Below are 22,737 nucleotides of genomic sequence, written 5' to 3'. Positions count from 1 at the left end.
ACCTGGTTTGTTTGAAGTGAGGAAGCAGTCAAGGTGGGAAGCATCAGATGCAAGTATCAAAGAGGTTAATGGGAGCATTGCTTGGGAGATAGCCGATGGAATCGGTAGCCAGAAGGAGAAGAGAAGGAAAGGAAGAGCCATAGAGACTCTGAGAAGAGATACGTTGGGTACAAGAACATGAGGTCTGGGGCGCCTGGGTGGCTCAGTCGGTTAAGCGTCCGACTTCAGCTCAGGTCACGATCTCACCGTCTGTGAGTTCGAGCCCCACGTCGGGCTCTGGGCCGATGGCTCAGAGCCTGGAGCCTGCTTCCGATTCTGTGTCTCCCTCTCTCTCTGCCCCTCCCCCGTTCATGCTCTGTCTCTGTCTCAAAAATAAATAAATGTTAAAAAAAAATTAAAAAAAAAAAAAAACAAGGTCTGGGTTAATGGAAAAGATGGCATTTTGTTCTTGAAGAGAATATTTTTAAGTTCTCTGAAAATTTTTCTTAGTGTGTCTATCTGTATTAGCAAAATCCTGCTTTCAGCTACTTTTGATAGACTCTTGAAGTCTGTAGAGGGCATGAAGGACCATCCAGGGCTAATTTTAGCATGTCGTAGATGCTCACAGTTATTCCTTGAATTTAAGGCTCCATCTGCAAGTACATTTTTGTTGTTGTTCGGGGAAGCCTGCTTTTTTTGTTCTTTTAGCAGTTCGGTTATCTGGAGCTCTGGGGCAGGTAGGGAAGAATTAATGTCTCTCCCAATGCCACTCATAGCATTTAGGCCATGTTTGAATATCTTTCTTAGCAATGGTATCTGTGTGTGGGGGGCAGTAAGCCACCATGCACTCCCGTGAGCAGTCCCCCAGCCTCCTGATGGAGGCTGTCCTCCCCCAGAATTCCTAATGGGCTCAGAGTGCTGCCCCTTTTCCCTCCAGTTGTTTGCCCTGATTAAGAAAGTTCACATATGGGGAATATGGTTCTTACATTTTTCTCTCTTTTCTGTTCCTGCTCTCATTCACCTGCTTAGACCACATCCATTCCTCCTCTTGCATGATAGCATTTCAAGTACTATGAAATTATGTATAAAGCATATATGCTCTGTGTGTGTGTGTGTGCGTGTGTGAGAGAGAGAGAGAGAGTGCACGAGAGAGGGAATAGTTTCTACATGTTAAATAATTGCCAATTTAATTCTGGTACTGCTTGAGAATCTTCCAGAGAGTAATAGACCCCTTCTGGGTACTGTTACACCTGTGAGCCCTGAGTAGGGAAAGCTGTGCTTGTGGGTCTGAGTCTGACTCTCTGGGTCCACCTGGTAAACTCTGACAAGGAGGTGTCTTTATGTAAAGAAACTAACAAATTCCGTCCCTGAAATTAGCCTGGCCTGGCCCTGGTGTAAGCTAACGGATGGGGACATTCAGTTTTCTGTTTCTCTGGGCATTTTCATCTCCTATATATACTTCTTCCAAAAGAATTTTCTAGAGTTGACCTATATTCTGGCAATGCCGTTTTCTTCTTTGGCGGACCTTTATAGTATGCCACAAATTCTATTATCAGAAATAGCTCTGTTTATATGAACCTTCAGCTGGAAACCTCTTCCAGAAGAAACACTGTTAGTACAGATGGCTAATTCTTCAAGACAAGGAGCTTACCCCAGCCTCATGTGGTTCCAGTCCCCTTTCTCGGTAGGTGTTTTATAATCACACTTTTGGAAATTGTGCAGGTATTCACTCTTCTGAGGGCAGGGGACAGGACGAATAGCAATGTGTTCACAGAGCCCTCCATTTATTAGAATGACCCAATTGTGGGTATCTGTTTGGTTCTCCTATAATATTTTCTTTCTATTCTTTTCTTGTTTTCTTTCTTCCTCCTGCACAGCCTTATTCTCAGAGCTCTCCTTGTATTTATCAGGGAGTGTCACCACATCCAACATGTTCTTTCTCCTTGCTTGTTGGCAATGTCATAGTTTTGACTGGGTGACAAAGATTTTCTCCTCTGAGTTTTGCTTTTCCATCTGTGCTGAGCCAGTGATTGTCATATCTTGTCCAACCATCTGTCCTGAGTTTTTGCTATCTTCTTTTGATGTTTCTAGTCAACAGTTTGGAGGAACTTATTATGGTGCCTTATTATTGGCCTATTGAGAGCCAGCCTGACTTTGTCTATTGTGCTCTGAACTCTTCTCACCAATTACATTTGCTGATACTATAGAATTTGATGACAGCCATCCTAAGACACAGCCATGACCTGTGGTTTTGAATATAAGCAGCCTGATTCTCCCATTTGTGCTGTTGGGGGGCACTGTTGACGGTGCTGGCCATATGTGGGTGTGGGGGTGGGGTGGACAAAAGTCCCTGCTCTCCTACAACTTACATTCTCCTCTATGAAGTTTTTAGAACATACTCTTAAAAGACAGAGAGAGAAAAATGGCAGTCTGTTGGATTTTAATACACAGATGAGAGAAAATAGCTACTGGTCAGTCTGTGCTACTGATTTTAAGCAACACAGTTATTGAGTCTGTTTACTCTTTCATCAAAACGGTGCTGATTTTAGGCAATTGTGAGACCAATATATACTTAGCAATTCTTTGAGCTACTTGTAGAAAGCGTTCAAATGAATTAAAGGTTACTGTTATTGTAGCTGTAAATAAACCTCCATATGATATGTATATTCTATTCCACAGTAGATAAAACTATTGAGTAAAGTTGTACAATTTACTTATCTCTCTCTATATATGGCATCTATGTGGAATAATAGTTCTTGTTTCCCTCTCCATTATAATAAATAACTTTTACTAATGGATCTAGGCATTGCACTTACATTTATATATACAAGAGAGATTTTGACAGTGTATGTAATATATAGCCTAAAATAAATAACTGACAGTCACAGGAATATCATCATGTTTAAGTCCCATGGAGGTAGCAAAAGCATCCAAGCCATTTATTCTAAGTTGAAAGTTCTAAGATGTTTAACTCTCGATATTGTGGAGTATATTTACCCCATTTGTGATGTGTCCTTCACAATTGACATGCGCTTAGATGTGAAGAATATTGATGGTTCATTTTAACAGCAATAACTGAGTTATTAAAAACGTAATAAAATTTGAATAAAATATTTTGATGACACATTTAACATATTACACAAACCAAATTCCAGATTTAAGTCAAAGGAGAAGGGATTATGTTTGATTTTAATCCTTAAAAGTTTAAGTATTCCCTAGTTTTTACCATTGCCGTACAGACTGGGAATGATAGACTGCTTGTGTAGTTACCAAATTAGGCACTAGTTTGAATTCTTACACTGGGGAAAATCCAGAGGAGCCAGAATGCTATTCTTTTGTGCTTGGGTCCTTTTTAGAAGCTAGTGAGAAAGTGTAAAGTTTTCAAGATCATTATTAAATACAGTTGACCCTTGAATAACATGGATTTGAACTCTACAAGTCCACTTCTTCATGGATTTCGTACAGTAGTGTAATGTATTTTCTCTTCCTTACGATTGTCTTAACATTTGTGTCTCTAACTTGCTTTATTGTAAGAATACAGTATATGATAACATAGAAACACACAAAATGTGTTAATCTACTATGTTATTGGTAAGGTTTCTGGTCAACGACAGACTATTAGTAAAGTTTTGGGGATATCAAAACTCTTACATGGATTTTCTACTTTGTGGAGGTGGGGGGGTTGGTTGGTGCCACTACATCTCGTGTTGTTCAAGGGGTTAACTAATGGTGTTTTTAATTAATTAATGTACTTACGTATGTATGTATTTATTTATAGGTAACATTTTTTTTTTTTTAATTTACATCCAAGTTAGTTTGCATATAGTGGAATAATGATTTCAGGAATAGATTCTAGTGATTCATCCCCTATGTATAAAACCCAGTGCTCATCCTAACAGGTGTCTTCTTTAATGCCCATTGCCCATTCAGCCCATCCGCACACACACAACCCCTCCAGCAACCCTCAGTTTATTCTCTATATTTGTTCACTATATTATGTTTTGTCCCCCTCTCTGTTTTTATATTATTTTTGTTTCTCTTCCCTATGTTCATCTATTTTGTATCTTAAATTCCAGATATGAGTGAAGTCATATGGTATTTGTCTTTCTCTGACTAATTTCTCTTAGCATAATACCCTCTATTTCCCTCCATGTTGTTGCAAATGGCAAGATTTCATTCTTTTTTAATGCCAAGTAATACTGCCTTGTATATATATACCACATCTTCTTTATTCGCTCATCCATCAATGGACATTTGGGCTCTTTCCATACTTTGGCTACTGTCAGTAGTGCTGCTATAAACATTGGGGTACATATGCCCCTTTGAAACAGCACACCTGTATCCTTGGATAAATACCTAATAGTGCTATTGCTGTGTCGTAGGGTAGTTCTATTTTTAACTTTTTGAGGAACATCCATACTGTTTTCCAGAGTGGCTACACCAGTTTGCATTCACACCAGCAGTGCAAAAGAGATCCATCCTCTTTCTCTTCATCTGCTGTTGCCTGAGTTGTTAATTTTAGCTGTTATGACAGGTGTGAGGTGGTATCTCATTGTGATTTTGATTTGTATTTCCCTGATGATGAGTTCCGTTGAGCATTTTTTCATGTGTCTGTTAGCCATCTGGATGTGTTCTTTGGAGAAGTGTCTATTCATGTCTTTTGCCCATTTCTTCACTGGATTATTTATTTTTTGGGTGTTGAGTTTGATAACTTCTTTATAGATTTTGGATACTAACCCTTTATGTGATATGTCGTTTGCAGATACCTTCTCCCATTCTGTCGGTTGCCTTTCTGTTTTGCTCATTGTTTGCTTTGCTGTGCAGAAGCTTTTTATCTTGATGAGGTCCCATTAATTCATTTTTGCTTTTGTTTCCCTTGTCTCTGGAGCCGTGTTGAGTAAGAAGTTGCTGTGGCTGAGATCAAAAGAGGTTTTGAGGTCCTCCTCTAGGATTTTGATGGCTTCCTCTCTTATATTCAGGTCTTTCATCCATTTTGAGTTTATTTTTGTGTATGGTGTAAGAAAGTGGTCCAGGTTCATTTTTCTGCAAATCACTGTCCAGTTTGACCAACACCGTTTGCTGAAGAGACTGTCTTTTTCCATTGGATATTCTTGTCTGCTTTGTCAAAGATTAGTTGGCCATACATTTGTGGGCCCATTTCTCGGTTCTCTATTCTGTTCCATTGATCTGAGTATCTAGTTTTGTGCCAGTACCATACTGTCTTGATCATGACAGCTTTGTAATACAGCTTGATGTCTGGGATTGTGATGCCTCCAGCTTTTTTTTTTTCCCCCCAGGATTGCTTTGAGTATTCAGGGTCTTATCTGGTTCCAAATATATATGGAAATTTGTATGGTTCCAAATTTGTATGGTTACAAATTTTAGGATTGTTCTAGTTGTGTGAAGAATGCTGGTGTTATTTTAATAGGGATTGCGTTGAATATGTAGATGATCTTGGGTAGTATCGACATTTTAACAATATTTGTTCTTTGAATCCAGGAGCATGGAATATTTTTCCATGATTTTGTGTCTTCTTCAATTTCTTTCATAAGTTTTCTATAGTTTTCAGTGTATAGATTTTTTGCCTGTTTGGTTAGGTTTATTCCTAGAGATATTTTATGGGTTTTGGTGCAGTTGTAAATGGGATCAATTCCTTGACTTCTCTTTCTGTTGCTTCATTATTGGTGTATAGAAATGAATTGATTTTATATTCTGCTACTTCGCTGAATTCATGGGTCAGTTCTAGCAGTTTTTGGTGGAATCTTTTGGGTTTTCCATAGAGTATCATGTCATCTGCGAAGAGTGAAAGTTGACTTTGTCCTTGCCGATTTGGATGCCTTTTATTCCTTTGTGTTGTCTGATTGCTGAGGCTAGGACTTCCAGGACTATTCTGAATAACAGTGGTGAGAGTGGATATCCCTGTTGTGTTACTGATCTTAGGGGGAAAGCTTTCAGTTTTTCCCCATTGAGGATGATATTAGCAGAGGGTCTTTCATGTATGGCTTTTATGATCTCAAGATATCATCCTTCTATTCTTACTTTCTTGAGGGTTTTAATCAAGAAAGGATGCTGTATTTTGTCAAATGCTTTCTGTGCCCCTGTTGAGAGGATCATGTGGTTCTTGTCCTTTCTTTTCTTGATGTGATGTATCACATTGATTATTTTGTGGATATTGAACCAGGTATAGATCCCACTTGGTTGTGGTAAATAATTCTTTTAATGTTTTGTTGGATCTGATTGGCTAGTATCTTAAGAATTTTTGCATCCATGTTCATCAGGGAAACTGGTCTGTAGTTCTCCTTTTTAGTGGGGTCTTTGTCTGGTTTTGGAATCAAGGTAATGCTGACTTCATAGAATGAGTTTAGAAGTTTGCCTCCCATTTATGTTTTTTGGAACAGCTTCAAGAGAATAGGTGTTAATTCTTTATATGTTTGGTAGAATTTCTCTGGAAAACCATCTGGTCCTGGACTCTTGTTTTTTGGGAGATTTTTGATTACTGATTTTATTTCTTTACTGTTTATGGGTCTGTTCAAATTTTCTATTTCTTCCTGTTTCAGTTTTGGTAGTGTATATGTTTCTAGGAATTTGTCCATGTTTTCCAGATTGCCCAAGTTATTGGCAAATAATTGCTCATAATATTTTCTTATCATTGTTTGTATTTCTGCAGCGTTAGTTGTGAGCTTTCCTCTTTCATTCTTGATTTTATTTATTTGGGTCCTTTCGTTTTTCATTTTTATCAAACTGGTAGGGGTTTATCAGTTTTGTTAATTCTTTCAAAGAAGCAGCTCCTGGTTTCATTGATCTGTTCTACTCATGGTTTGTTGTTGTTTTTGTTTTGATAGCTTTGATTTCTGCTCTGATCTTTATTATTTCCTGTCTTCTGCTTATTTGGGGTTTTATTTGCTATTATTTTTCCAGCTCTTTTAAGGTGTAAGGTTAGGTTCTGTATCTGAGACCTTTCTTCCTTCCTTAGGAAAGGTGGATTGCTATATACTTCCCTCTTATGACCGCTTTTGCTGTGTCCTAGAGGTTTTGGGTTGTGGTGTTAATGATTTTCATTGGTTTCCATGTGTTTTTAAATTTTTTCTTTAACTTCTTAATTAACCCATTCATTCTTTAGTAGGATGTTCTTTAGTCTCCAAGTATGTGTTGTCTTTCCAAATTATTTCTTGTGGTTTATTTTGAGTTACATTGTGTTGAGGTCTGAAAATATGCATGATATGATCTTGATCTTTTTGTACTTGTTGAGGGCTTATTTGTGTCCCAGTGTATGATCTTTTCTGGAGAATGTTCCATGTGCGCTCAAGAAGAATGTGTATTCTGCTGCTTTAGGATGAAATGTTCTGAATATATGTGTTAAGTCCATCCGGTCCAGTGAGTCATTCAAAGCCATTGTTTCCTTGTTGATCTTCTGCTTAGATGATCTGTCCATTGTTGTAAGTGGGGTGTGAGGTCCCCTACTATTATGGTATTATTGTCAATGAGTTTCTTCGTGTTTTTGATTAATTGATTTATATAGGTGTGTGCTCTCACATTGGGGGAATAAATGTTTACAATTGCTAGATCTTCTTGGTGTATAGTCCCCTTCATTATGATATAATGCCTTTTGTTATGTCTTGTTACTCTCTTTATTTTAAAATCTAGATTGTTTAAGTATGGCTACCCCAGCTTTTTGTGGCCGTTAACACGATAGATGCTTCTCCATCTCCTTACTTTCAATCTGAAGGTGTCTTTAGGTCTAAACTTGGTCTCTTGTAAACAGCATATAGATGGATCTTGTTTTTTAATCCCTTCTATCGTGTCTTTTGATTGCAGTGTTTATTCTGTTGACATTTAGAGTGAGATCTGAAAGATATGAATTTATTGTCATTGTGTTGCCTGTACAGTTGGAGTTTCTGGTGGTGTTCTCTGGTCCTTTCTAGTCTTTGTTGCCTTTGGTCTTTTCTTTCTTTTTGTCTCCCCTCAGAGAGTCCCCTGTAAAATTTCTTGCAGGGCTGGTTTAGTGGTCACAAACTCCTTTAATTTTTGTTTGGGAAACTCTTTATCTCTCCTTCTATTATGAGTGGCAGCCTTGCTGGATGAAGAATTCTTGGCTGCATATTTTACTGATTCAGCACATTGAATATATCCTGCCACTCCTTTCTGGCTTGCCAAGTTTCTATGGATAAGTCTGCCGTGAACCTGATCTGTCTTCCCTTGTAGGTTAGGGACTTTTTTTCCCTTGCTGCTTTCATGATTCTTTCCTTGCCTGTGTATTTTGTGAATTTGACTATGATATGCCTTGTTGATGGTCGGTTTTTGTTGAATCTAATGGGAGTTCTCTGTGCTTCCTGGATTTTGATGTCTGTGTCTCCTCAGGTTAGGAAAGTTTTCCACTATGATTTGCTCACATAAACCTTCTATGCCTTTATCTCTCTCCATCTTCTGGGACCCCTATATTTTGGATGTTATTCCTTTTTAATGAGTCACTGAGTTCTCTAATTCTTATATTGTGCTCTTTTGTCTTAGTTTCCCTCTTTTTTTCTGCTTCATTATTCTCCGTAAGTTTGTCCTCTATATCACTGATTTGCTGCTCTGCTTCATCCATTCTTGCCAATGTGGCATCTATTGAGATTGCATCTCAGTTATAGCATTATTAATTTTGTCCTGACTAGATTTTACTTCGTTTATCTCTGCAGATAGGGATTCTATGCTTTTTTCAACCATAGCTTGTATTCTTTTTTTTTTTTTTTTTTAATAAATGACTAAAACATTTATTAATCATGGAACATGCTTTAGCTTTAGTATTTTTTCTTTTTTTTTTTTTTTTTTAATATATGAAATTTACTGTCAAATTGGTTTCCATACAACACCCAGTGCTCATCCCAAAAGGTGCCCTCCTCAATACCCATCACCCACCCTGTCCTCCCTCCCACCCCCCATCAACCCTCAGTTTGTTCTCAGTTTTTAACAGTCTCTTATGCTTTGGCTCTCTCCCACTCTAACCTCTTTTTTTTTTTTTTTTTTTTTTTTTTTCTCCTTCCCCTCCCCCATGGGTTTCTGTTATGTTTCTCAGGATCCACATAAGAGTGAAACCATATGGTATCTGTCTTTCTCTGTATGGCTTATTTCACTTAGCATCACACTCTCCAGTTCCATCCATGTTGCTACAAAAGGCCATATTTCATTTTTTCTCATTGCCACGTAGTATTCCATTGTGTATATAAACCACAATTTCTTTATCCATTCATCAGTTGATGGACATTTAGGCTCTTTCCATAATTTGGCTATTGTTGAGAGTGCCGCTATAAACATTGGGGTACAGGTGCCCCTATGCATCAGTACTCCTGTATCCCTTGGATAAATTCCTAGCAGTGCTATTGCTGGGTCATAGGGTAGGTCTATTTTTAATTTTCTGAGGAACCTCCACACTGCTTTCCAGAGCGGCTGCACCAATTTGCATTCCCACCAACAGTGCAAGAGGGTTCCTGTTTCTCCACATCCTCTCCAGCATCTATAGTCTGCTGATTTCTTCATTTTGGCCACTCTGACTGGCGTGAGGTGGTATCTGAGTGTGGTTTTGATTTGTATTTCCCTGATAAGGAGCGACGTTGAACATCTTTTCATGTGCCTGTTGGCCATCCGGATGTCTTCTTTAGAGAAGTGTCTATTCATGTTTTCTGCCCATTTCTTCACTGGGTTATTTGTTTTTCGGGTGTGGAGTTTGATGAGCTCTTTATAGATTTTGGATACTAGCCCTTTGTCCGATGTGTCATTTGCAAATATCTTTTCCCATTCCGTTGGTTGCCTTTTAGTTTTGTTGGTTGTTTCCTTTGCTGTGCAGAAGCTTTTTATCTTCATAAGGTCCCAGTAATTCACTTTTGCTTTTAATTCCCTTGCCTTTGGGGATGTGCCGAGTAAGAGATTGCTACGGCTGAGGTCAGAGAGGTCTTTTCCTGCTTTCTCCTCTAAGGTTTTGATGGTTTCCTGTCTCACATTCAGGTCCTTTATCCATTTTGAGTTTATTTTTGTGAATGGTGTGAGAAAGTGGTCTAGTTTCAACCTTCTGCATGTTGCTGTCCAGTTCTCCCAGCACCATTTGTTAAAGAGACTGTCTTTTTTCCATTGGATGTTCTTTCCTGCTTTGTCAAAGATGAGTTGGCCATACGTTTGTGGGTCTAGTTCTGGGGTTTCTATTCTATTCCATTGGTCTATGTGTCTGTTTTTATGCCAATACCATGCTGTCTTGATGGTGACAGCTTTGTAGTAGAGGCTAAAGTCTGGGATTGTGATGCCTCCTGCTTTGGTCTTCTTCTTCAAAATTACTTTGGCTATTCGGGGCCTTTTGTGGTTCCATATGAATTTTAGGATTGCTTGTTCTAGTTTCGAGAAGAATGCTGGTGCAATTTTGATTGGGATTGCATTGAATGTGTAGATAGCTTTGGGTAGTATTGACATTTTGACAATATTTATTCTTCCAATCCATGAGCAGGGAATGTCTTTCCATTTCTTTATATCTTCTTCAATTACCTGCATAAGCTTTCTATAGTTTTCAGCATACAGATCTTTTACATCTTTGGTTAGATTTATTCCTAGGTATTTGATGCTTCTTGGTGCAATTGTGAATGGGATCAGTTTCTTCATTTGTCTTTCTGTTGCTTCATTGTTAGTGTATAAGAATGCAACTGATTTCTGCACATTGATTTTGTATCCTGCAACTTTGCTGAATTCATGTATCAGTTCTAGCAGACTTTTGGTGGAGTCTATCGGATTTTCCATGTATAATATCATCTGCAAAAAGCGAAAGCTTGACTTCCTCTTTGCCAGTTTTGATGCCTTTGATTTCCTTTTGTTGTCTGATTGCTGATGCTAGAACTTCCAGCACTATATTAAACAGCAGCGGTGACAGTGGGCATCCCTGTCGTGTTCCTGATCTCAGGGAAAAAGCTCTCAGTTTTTCCCCGTTGAGGATGATGTTAGCTGTGGGCTTTTCATAAATGGCCTTTATGATCTTTAAGTATGTTCCTTCTATCCCGACTTTCTCAAGGGTTTTTATTAAGAAAGGGTGCTGGATTTTGTCAAAGGCCTTTTCTGCATCGATTGACAGGATCATATGGTTCTTCTCTTTTTTTTTGTTAATGTGATGTATCACGTTGATCGATTTGCGAATGTTGAACCAGCCCTGCATCCCAGGAATGAATCCCACTTGATCATGGTGAATAATTCTTTTTATATGCTGTTGAATTCGATTTGCTAGTATCTTATTAAGAATTTTTGCATCCATATTCATCAGGGATATTGGCCTGTAGTTCTCTTTTTTTACTGGGTCTCTGTCTGGTTTAGGAATCAAAGTAATACTGGCTTCACAGAATGAGTCTGGAAGTTTTCCTTCCCTTTCTATTTCTTGGAATAGCTTGAGAAGGATAGGTATTATCTCTGCTTTAAATGTCTGGTAGAACTCCCCTGGGAAGCCATCTGGTCCTGGACTCTTATTTGTTGGGAGATTTTTGATAACCGATTCAATTTCTTCGCTGGTTATGGGTCTGTTCAAGCTTTCTATTTCCTCCTGATTGAGTTTTGGAAGAGTGTGGGTGTTTAGAAATTTGTCCATTTCTTCCAGGTTGTCCAATTTGCTGGCATATAATTTTTCATAGTATTCCCTGATAATTGTTTGTATCTCTGAGGGATTGGTTGTAATCATTCCATTTTCATTCATGATTTTATCTATTTGGGTCATCTCCCTTTTCTTTTTGAGAAGCCTGGCTAGAGGTTTGTCAATTTTGTTTATTTTTTCAAAAAACCAACTCTTGGTTTCGTTGATCTGCTCTACAGTTTTTTTAGATTCTATATTGTTTATTTCTGCTCTGATCTTTATGATTTCTCTTCTTCTGCTGGGTTTAGGCTGCCTTTGCTGTTCTGCTTCTATTTCCTTTAGGTGTGCTGTTAGGTTTTGTATTTGGGATTTTTCTTGTTTCTTGAGATAGGCCTGGATTGCAATGTATTTTCCTCTCAGGACTGCCTTCGCTGCATCCCAAAGCGTTTGGATTGTTGTATTTTCATTTTCGTTTGTTTCCATATATGTTTTAATTTCTTCTCTAATTGCCTGGTTGACCCACTCATTCGTTAGTAGGGTGTTCTTTAACCTCCATGCTTTTGGAGGTTTTCCAGACTTTTTCCTGTGGTTGATTTCAAGCTTCATAGCATTGTGGTCTGAAAGTATGCATGGTATAATTTCAATTCTTGTAAACTTATGAAGGGCTGTTTTGTGACCCAGTATATGATCTATCTTGGAGAATGTTCCATGTGCACTCGAGAAGAAAGTATATTCTGTTGCTTTGGGATGCAGAGTTCTAAATATATCTGTCAAGTCCATCTGATCCAATGTATCATTCAGGGCCCTTGTTTCTTTATTGACTGTGTGTCTAGATGATCTATCCATTTCTGTAAGTGGGGTGTTAAAGTCCCCTGCAATGACCACATTCTTATCAATAAGGTTGCTTATGTTTATGAGTAATTGTTTTATATATCTGGGGGCTCGGGTATTTGGTGCATAGACATTTATAATATTTAGCTCTTCCTGGTGGATAGACCCTGTGATTATTATATAATGCCCTTCTTCATCTCTTGTTACAGCCTTTAATTTAAAGTCTAGTTTGTCTGATATAAGTATGGCTACTCCAGCTTTCTTTTGGCTTCCAGGAGCATGATAAATAGTTCTCCATCCCCTCACTCTCAATCTAAAGGTGTCCTCAGATCTAAAATGAGTCTCTTGTAGACAGCAAATAGATGGGTCTTGTTTTTTTATCCATTCTGATACCCTATGTCTTTTAGTTGGCGCATTTAATCCATTTACATTCAGTGTTATTATAGAAAGATATGGGTTTAGAGTCATTGTGATGTCTGTATGTTTTATGCTTGTAGTGATGTCTCTGGTACTTTGTCTCACAGGATCCCCCTTAGGATCTCTTGTAGGGCTGGTTTCGTGGTGACAAATTCCTTCAGTTTTTGTTTGTTTGGGAAGACCTTTATCTCTCCTTCTATTCTAAATGACAGACTTGCTGGATAAAGGATTCTCGGCTGCATATTTCTTCTATTTAGCACACTGTAGATATCGTGCCAAGCCTTTCTGGCCTGCCAAGTTTCAAAGGAGAGATCAGTCACGAGTCTTATAGGTCTCCCTTTATATGTGAGGGCACGTTTATCCCTTGCTGCTTTCAGAATTTTCTCTTTATCCTTGTATTTTGCCAGTTTCACTATGATATGTCGTGCAGAAGATCGATTCAAGTTACGTCTGAAGGGAGTTCTCTGTGCCTCTTGGATTTCAATGCCTTTTTCCTTCCCCAGTTCAGGGAAGTTCTCAGCTATAATTTGTTCAAGTACCCCTTCAGCACCTTTCCCTCTCTCTTCCTCCTCTGGGATACCAATTATGCGTATATTATTTTTTTTTAGTGTATCACTTAGTTCTCTAATTTTCCCCTCATACTCCTGGATTTTTTTATCTCTCTTTCTTTCAGCTTCCTCTTTCTCCATAACTTTATCTTCTAGTTCACCTATTCTCTCCTCTGCCTCTTCAAGCCGAGCCATCGTGGATTCCATTTTGTTTTGCAATTCGTTTAAAGCGTTTTTCAACTCCTGGTGACTGTTCCTTAGTCCCTCGATCTTTGTGGCAAGAGATTCTCTGCTGTCCTGTATACTGTTTTCAAGCCCAGCGATTAATTTTATGACTATTATTCTAAATTCACTTTCTGTTATATTATTTAAATCCTTTTTGATCAGTTCATTAGCTGTTGTTATTTCCTGGAGATTCTTCTGAGGGGAATTCTTCCGTTTGGTCATTTTGGAGAGTCCCTGGCGTGGTGAGGACCTGCAGTGCACTTCCCCTGTGCTGTGGTGTATAACTGGAGTTAGTGGGCGGGGCCGCAGTCCGACCTGATGTCTGCCCCCAACCCACTGCTGGGGCCACAGTCAGACTGGTGTGTGCCTTCTCTTCCCCTCTCCTAGGGGCGGGATTCACTGTGGGGTGGCGTGTCCCGTCTGGGCTACTTGCACACTGCCAGGCTTGTGTTGCTGGGGATCTGGCGTATTAGCTGGGGTGGGTAGGCAAGGTGCACGGGGGCTGGAGGGGCAGGCTTCGCTCGCTTCTCCTTAGGTGATCCACTTCAGGAGGAGCCCTGTGGCAGCGGGAGGGAGTCAGATCCGCTGCCGGAGGTTTGGCTCCGCAGAAGCACAGAGTTGGGTGTTTGCGCGGAGCGAGACAAGTTCCCTGGCAGGAACTGGTTCCCTTTGGGATTTTGGCTGGGGGATGGGCGGGGGAGATGGCGCTGGCGCCTTTGTTCCCCGCCAAGCTGAGCTCTGCCGTCCGGGGGCTCAGCAGCTCTCCCTCCCTTTGTCCTCCAGCCTTCCCGCTTTCCGAGCAGAGCTGTTAACTTATGACCTCCCAGATGCTAAGTCGCGCTTGCTGTCGGAACACAGTCTGTCCGGCCCCTCCGCTTTTGCCAGCCAGACTCGGGGGCTCTGCTTGGCCGGCGAGCCGCCCCTCCGCCCCGGCTCCCTCCCGCCAGTCCGTGGAGCGCGCACCGCCTCGCCGCCCTTCCTACCCTCTTCCGTGGGCCTCTAGTCTGCGCTTGACTCCTGAGACTCCCTTCTGCTAATCCTCTGGCGCTTTTCTGGGTTCTTTAGGCAGGTGTAGGTGGAATCTAAGTGATCGGCAGGACGCGCTGTGAGCCCCGCGTCCTCCTACGCCGCCATCTTCTGGAACCCCTCATAGCTTGTATTCTTATTATCGTGATTCTAAATTCTGGTTCACACATCTTGCTTGTATCTGTGTTGATTAAGTCCCTGGCTGTCATTTCTTCCTGTTCTTTCTTTTGGGGTGTGAATTCCTTCACTTTTGTCATTTTGAAGGAAGAAAAGGAATTAATAATAAAAAAAATTAAAAATTAAGAACAACACAAAAAATAAAATAAAGGATGTGATATCTTAGGTGTGTTTTGGTTTGGTTGTTGCAAGAAGGTTCGTAGAAGAGAGAAAAAGGGAAAGAAAACTTAAAAGTAAAAAAAGTAGAAAAACATTTGAAAATTTACAAAAATGAATACTATAAAATATAATAAAATTTAAATGATTAAAGTAAGAAAAAATTATTCAAAAATAAAAATATAGTAGAAAAAAATTTAAAGAAAAATATTTTTCATAAAACCGAAAATAAAAATAGATTTTTCTCTTTCTGTATTCAAAATAAGAAATGAGAAGAAAAAGGAAAAAAATTGAATAGAAGGACCAGTAAACAGAATGAAATATGATTGAAATTACATCCAGTTTCCCCTAGAAGTCAAACTATGAACCACTTTATAGTGTGCAAACTAAACAGGCCTAGAGACTTGTGGTGTTTCTCTATATCATGGTGCATTTGGACGTGGCTTGGTGTAATGGCACCTTTCTCCCCTAGATGGCATTGTTTAGTTTACTGGTGTGGATTGTTGTGGTTTCTTTATGGTGTACGCACATGCGCGGGAGAGGTGAAAATGGCGCCACCCATCTACCTAGTCTCTAGCATCAGAACTATATGTTCTCCCCGATTGGCAATCAAGCATCACTCTTTGTCTCTGGCTTGTGTCCACTCCCTGCTTCTGCACTGTCTGCAACTAAGTTGTCAGCCTTCCAAGTGGCACCTCCCTCCTGAGTTTTATCTCAGATGGGGCTGTGTTTCCAAACCCCTCACTTTTAACGTTTATTTATTTTTGAGACAGAGAGAGACAGAGCATGAACGGGGGAGGGTCAGAGAGAGAGGGAGACACAGAATCTGAAACAGGCTCCAGGCTCCGAGCAGTCAGCACAGAGCCCGACGCGGGGCTCGAACCCACATACTGCGAGATCGTGACCAGAGCCGAAGTCGGACGCTCAACTGACTGAGCCACCCAGGCGCCCCACCAAACCCCTCACTTTTGAAGGCCCTGTGGCTTTGACCCACGCAAACCCACTTGACCCTCTTGCCGATCAGTGGTTGGGTGCTGGCTCATCCCTAGGAACATTCATATGACTGCAGTGTTTCAGATGCCAAGTGACTGCGGCTAGTTGCCTGCCCCAGAAAAAGTTTGTGCTGTGGTGTAGCAGTAGCGTTTCAGGGATTATGGTAAATCACAATACATATCTGGCATGCAGCTTCACCGCCCCCCCCCCCCCCCCCCATTGTCCTTGTTACAACGACAGCAAACGTGGCTGCTCTCTGGGGTCCACTGGGACCTCTCCCTGTGGGGAGGCCGCACAGCTTCTACCACTTGTTCTCTCAGCAGGGGAATCGCCTCTTTCCCTGGGCCCAAGGACCTCTTGGACCTTGCTCTCTGCTCCTGGGGTTTCACCCTTTCCAGCAGATCCATCAGATATCGAGCTGTGGAGTTTCAGACTCTGTGCCCCCCCCCCCCCCCCCCCCCCCCCCGTTTATAGTGCCCTGATGGTATTTAAACCCTCTCCTTTCTCCTTTTCTTTTTTGGTCCTTTATGGGTGTTTCCACTCTTTCTCTCCAGCTGCTTTTGGGGGGAGTGTTTTTCCTGTACTCTTCGTCCTGTCTCCGTCCTCTCTCCAGAAGAAAAAACAGCTCCCTACTCTCTATGGCTTCTCTCTTCCCCATTTCTCCTCTCCACACCACGTACCTGCTGAGTTCTGTGGCTCAAGTTATGCAGAGTGTTGTGTTAATCTTCAGATCGATTTTTAGGTGTGCAAGTTGGTTTGTTGTTGATCTAGCTGTATTTCAGGTAGGAGAGAAGCAGAAAACTACCATGCTGCTCCACCATGTTGGACCCTCCCCTATAATGGTGTTTATAATGTATGATACTGTTTTGAAAAAAAAATTAGAAATAGCTTGCTAAATGTTACATTTCTTAAAGATACAGGAAAATTGAATTTGGATATATCTATGTCATACTTAGAAATCTGGAACTGTTCAAATCTTTTAACACTGTTTTATCTACTTTTCAGCAAATTATGGCAAATGACTTTGTGCAGGACAGACAGGGGCAGTAATAGTCCATAAGTTATGCTTTCTTGTATATAGGTTTCTGTAGTCAAGTGGACTTTCTATACAAAGTTGGCATGTTCTGTGGACATAAGATGTGGTATGTCACTGATTGCTATTAAGTTATCACTGGGATTGCAAGTTCCATTGGAGAAAAGAGCATCAAAGTCATTTGGATGTCTTTTACTGACAACTGAAAACGCACATGCAGTGTATTTATTTGCAAACATTTAAAGTTTGAAATCAAGGTAGCCTAGATGAAATAAAACAGTTTTTCTTTTTTTTCTTTTCCCTTAAGTTTATTTTATTTTGAGGGAGACAGAGAGAGGACATAAGTGGGGGAGGGGCAGAGGGAGAGGGAGAGAGAGAATCCCAAGCAGGCTCCATGCTCTTAGTGCAGAGTCCAATGTGGAGCTCAAAGTCACAAACCAGAAGTTCATGATCTGACCCGAAATCTAGAGTCAGATACTTAATTGAGTGAGCCACCTAGGTGCTCTGAAATAGGAGTTTTTCAAGCAGAATGTTGCTCATGTTGAATGTAGTTCAGTCCTTTCTACTTGGATGACAAAAACTTTAGGCTGACATGTTTTGGTGACCTGTGATTGGTTAATGAGATCCAACTTAGTTGGTGATATCCCCTTTCATCCCCTGGGGGTCGATTAAAGAAATTCTGGAATGGAAGCACTGTGCTAGTCTTACATGGAACATTTCTTTCCACATGGCTCCTCAAGAGCATATGCAATATGGAAGAATCTGTATCTTTCTTGCTTTTTTACATTCCAGAAACAGGTGTAGAAATCTTCGTGGTGTGGTGTGTGTTCACCATTGGGAAAAGAGCTTGATAAGTATTTCCCTGCCAGGTGCCCAGTTATTTTCATAAGTTCGTTCTTGTTGATGTGATCTGATATAAGGAACTTAGTTTTATCTAGTATAAGAAACTGCTGCTTAACCTTGATTCTTTCTTTTATCTTTGGAATTTTAGTAGCATGTTGCTTTTGAACAAATTGACCATCTTCTAATCTTTGTTTCAAAAGCCAGTGCTGCATAAAGTGCTTCTCTGAAGGCAGTGTGCCGCAGGGCTGGGCGGGAGGTCAGTGATAGTGGTTAGTGGTGCTTCCAGCTCCCCAAACCATTCCATTTGGGGGGAAGAAACCCTTGGACTTTTATAGTTTGTAAGAAAATGAAGTACAAGGTCTCTCATAAAAAATGTCATTTCTTCTGTTGTTCTTAGTGTGCGATTTGCCTTTTATCGTTAGAATCAAATTTTGAAAAATTTATTTGGTGAAAAATAAGCCTTATGAATGAATATTCATTCATTAATTTTGCAAATATGTAGTAGCTGAACATACAAATTTAGTAAGATGCATTTCCTTCTTTCAAAGAGTGCTTAGTTTATTGGGAGAGATAAAGTCAACATCTCCAACAAAAACCAGTGATCTATAGGCACATGGTGCTGTGGCTGCAGAATGGAGGGTTACTTAACCTGGAAAAGTCGAGTCAGAGAATCTTTTCACAAGGAAGTTCTCAGAATGCGCAAGAGTTAATCAGGCAGAGAATGGAAGGGCTTCCCTTGGGTGAGGGAGCTGTGTTTGCATGGATGCGTACTTCTGTCTGGCTGATGCTCTGGGAGAGGTAGTTGATGGCAACACATGGGGTAGGTCAGATATTCAGGAAATAAATTATGAAGATAAAAGACGTCAGATTGTTTGGAAAAGTTTTAGAAGAGTGACCTTATGAGACTTGTATTTTAGATCATTTTGACAGTAGCCTGGAGAGCTGGTCAGAGCCACATGTGTTGATTGGAGACAGAGAACTGCACTTGTGTATTTTGGTAATGAGAGATGATTTATGTGAGAAATTATGGGAAGACCTGGACTAGCAGTAGTGGAAGAGATTGAAGGGGAGACACAAATCCTAGAGATTGGAGTTTAGAAGCCCAGTGACTGCTTGCATATCAGGAATAAAGGACAAGGACTAAAGGATGCCTTCCATTTTTCTGGATTGAATAATCAGGTGGTGGTTGGTAGCATTCACCCATGTAGGAAGAGCATGAGCTTATATTAGATTTTGGATGTGTTGTTTAAGGTGCCTTGGCAACACCCAGGCGGAGAAGTCCTGCATGTGTAAACTGGAGCTCATGAGGGAGACCAGAAATGGAAATACAGAGATCTGACAGAACTTGACACATAATTGGTAACTGAAGTCAGTGGTATTCAAAAGGGACCAAGAATGGTATGTAGTAGATATAGAAGAGAACAGGGCTGAAGATGGGGTCACTGACTAATAGGGATGATTGGAGGATATGAGTCCTTGAAGGAGATTGAGTAGGAGTGTTCAAAGAGGTAGGAGGAAGGTCAGGAGAAAGGCCAAAAAAACTGAGGGAAGGCATGCTTTGGAAGAGGATGTGACCAGTAATGTCAAATGCTACAGAGACCTCAAGTGAGATAAGCACTGAAAAGTAACTGGATTGAATAACTGGAAGGCCATTGGAGACACTACTGAAAATATTTCTATTGCAGTGGGACATAGAACCTATAGTTCATTGGGTTGAGGAAATGAAGATAGTATGGACTTAATGTTTAAGGCTCAGTGCCTTCTTAAGAAATAGGGAGATAGACAATGCCAGAGGGGACTTGTAGCTGGATGGGTTTGTGGGTGCTTGTTGTTGTCATGGAAGAAACTTGAGCATTTTTGTATGTTGAAATTAATAAGCCATAATGCTTTGGCCTACGCAAGCAGAAAGATCCTTTTTCCATTGAAATAGGATACAAGCAAGAAAGATGGATGCCAATGAGGTGAAGATTGAGTGTGCTAGAAGAGAAGGTGAGAACTGGAAAGATTATTACTTGGTCATTCTGTACCTCCCCATAAAGAAAGATAAGTTATTTAAAACCAAAGGAAAGCCATGTGGTTTTTATGATGAAGAAACTAGTTTCACTGCATAGAAACTTGGGTGATTTATAAGTCTTTAAACCCCAGTGGAGGAAAAGTTATTAATAATATCATAGACATTCACTTTTATTTAAAGAATCCTGGTAGAAGACAAACTGGAAACTCCATGTGCTATTTTTTTCTTCTACCAGAGGGTTTACTCAAATTATATTCCTGTCATTGGCATTTTGGAGCTTGAGGACAATAGCACTGTTACAACATGAATTTTTAGAGCCAATTTTGACCACAGTGAAGTGACTTTAAAGGCTGAAGGTCAAGAGTATGATTGATTGGGTGATTACAGTTCCTTTTAAAACAAATTAGAGGTGGCAGGTTTGCCATGGGCGAAAAGTACTGCAAGGAAATGAATCTCATCAGCATTTAAAACTTCTTAGATCATCAAAAAAGAGTTTAACGTTTAAAATATAGATACACACACACACACACACACACACACACACACACACACGGGAATGACTTGCATTAGTAAGTCTAGCCTGATTTTTCTGTTAAATAATATATAGGCACAAGTTGGGTATGTTTTTTATTTTTAATTTAGGGACTGGTACCCTAAATGTTGAATGCATTTATCAGTTCAATTTATTTACCTTCTTTGTCTTTATATTTGGGGTCTTCTCAGTGATTGGATTTGTGGTTAGTCATTTGTGTTTGGGATTCCTGGTTTAGAAGGAGGCAGGGGTACAAGAAGGAATAAGGACTAGCGTTAGGAAACACTTCCTTCCCCAAAGAAGGGACAAAGCATGGAGAAGGATATGTGGGGGTGTCTCTCATCATGGAGCAAGATGAGATGGTGGTTTTGGAGAACGAATCCAATATGTGTTAGACACCAAGCTATGCACTTTCACATGTGCTACATTCTTACAATTATCTTGGCAAGGTAGATATTGAAATTATTTGTAGTTTCAAAGGAAAAAATAAAAGGAGGTGAGAAGATGCCAGAAAAGAACTTTTAAAAGTAACAAGAAGTAGTGATGATGATGATGATGATGATGATGATGATGATGACAGTGATTGTTACAGATGAATATTGCTTCAGTGTAGCCAATTGTGGTGCTTTTATTCTGATATTTTAGAGAGAGAATGTAGAGTCTTTGGCAGAGTGAAAAAGGTTAATGTTGGTTATTAAGCTGGTTATATGAGGGCTAGTTGAACTCTCTACTTTTGTATACTTGGAAGTTTTCATACTGATAGTTTTTTTAAATGATCGAGCAAAGAAGTAAAATAGTCTTGGTTTTGACAGAAAGTGGGAGAACATTTATGAATAGCAGGGAGACTTTCCTTCTTTTTTCTATCAGACATAAGTGACAGCATTAGCCTTTGAACCCATTTTTTGAGGCAGAATTACTGACAATCCATTTAGGAAATGAAGACACTAAAATCAGGGTTTTTTTTGTTTGTTTTGTTTTATTTAAATGTGGTCATCTCAGCTTTATGTGTGAAGACTGTGAAGTTAGGTGGTTTCTTCATCTTTATCTGATTGTGTGAAAGTTTTGTCCCAGGGAAGCAGCATTTCTATTACAAGGAAGGCCTGGACTGGAACTATCTCATTGCAGAAGGTATACAGCTCCAAGGGGGGAGGGGATCAGCATGTAATCAGTGAGCATCTATTTCTGTAGTACACAGTAGTGGGGACTGGAAGGAGCAACAAAAGCAGGAAAATAAGATGGTAGCTAATATTTATGGAGGGTTTACTCTGTGCTGGGCACTCTCTATACACTTTACTTATATTTAATCTTTACAATGTCTCTAGAAAGTAGGGACTATTTATTCTTTCTTATTTACGTTTATTTTTTTATTGTGGCAAAATGTACAAGCCATAAAAATGACTGTCTTAACTATTCTTAAGTGTACAGCTAAGTGGCATTAAGTACATTCACATTGTTGTGTAAACCATCACCCCATCCCTCTCAGAACTTTTTTGTCTTCCTCAGACTGAAACTCTGTACCCATTAAATACTAACTCCTAATTCCTACCTCTGGACCCTCCCCACCCTGCCTCCCCTTCCCTCCTCTGCCAAGCCCCTGGCTACCACCATTCTACTTTCTGTCTCTATCAATTTGACTATTCTAGGGACCTCACATAAGCGGAATCATACAATATGTGTCAATTTGTGACTGGCATATTTCAGCATAACATCCTCAGGGTTCATCCATGTTATAGTCTGTGTCAGTTTCCTTCTTTGTTAAGGCTGAGCTGTATTCCATTGTACGCATGTGCCACATTTTGTGCAATTATATGTCCATGTCCTCTTGGGCTGCTTCTACCTTTTGGCCCATGTGAATATGCTGCTATGAACATGGGTGTAGAAGTATGTTTGAAATCTTGCTTTCAGTTCTTTTGGGCATATAGCCAGAGGTAGAATTGCTGGCTCATATGGTAATTCTATGTTTAATATTTTTAGGGACCGCCATATTACTTTCTACAGTGGCCTCACCAGTTTGCATTTCCGTCAGTGGTGTGCCAGGCTTCCTATTTCTCCAGATCGCAGGTAGGTATTATTCTTATTTTAGTATTACAGAGGAGGAAGAGAAGTGCAAAGGTTGAATGGGCTCACACAGCTAACATGTGCAGATCTGAATTGAACCCTGTAGTCCAACTCAGAACCTTTGTTATCCAGGTAAGATGGGGCCCAGAGAGGCTCAGAGACATGATTAAGGGCACTATGCCTAATAGAGTATCCAAGCCTGGATTCAGACCCAGGCAGTTAAGCACTCTTAGATTTAGTGGTTGGTTTTTCTTTTCTTTTTCCTTGTTTTGTTAAAAATGGTCTTTAAAAAAATTCCACATTTTGTAGAACGATACTAATTTTTGAATATCT

The 22,737-nt window shown here is 40.0% G+C and overlaps 1 protein-coding gene across 7 annotated transcripts in view; it reads left to right on the top strand.

Moving 5' to 3' along the window:
* FARS2 (phenylalanyl-tRNA synthetase 2, mitochondrial) overlaps positions 1–22,737 on the top strand; it is a 619,002-nt gene that overhangs the window by 35,316 nt on the left and 560,949 nt on the right. For all 7 annotated transcript variants that reach the window (XM_053904930.1, XM_053904933.1, XM_019419839.2 and 4 more), the window contains exon 2: positions 22,321–22,407. The gene's annotated coding sequence lies outside the window, so the exon portion shown is untranslated. The remainder of the gene's footprint in view (positions 1–22,320; positions 22,408–22,737) is intronic.

The sequence above is a fragment of the Panthera pardus genome, unplaced genomic scaffold (genome assembly GCF_024362965.1).
Source record: "Panthera pardus isolate Hobbes unplaced genomic scaffold, ASM2436296v1 HiC_scaffold_17, whole genome shotgun sequence".
In the NCBI taxonomy this organism is placed as follows: domain Eukaryota; kingdom Metazoa; phylum Chordata; class Mammalia; order Carnivora; family Felidae; genus Panthera; species Panthera pardus.
Note: the sequence above shows the minus strand (reverse complement) of the source record. Positions and strands in the feature narration are given on the sequence as shown.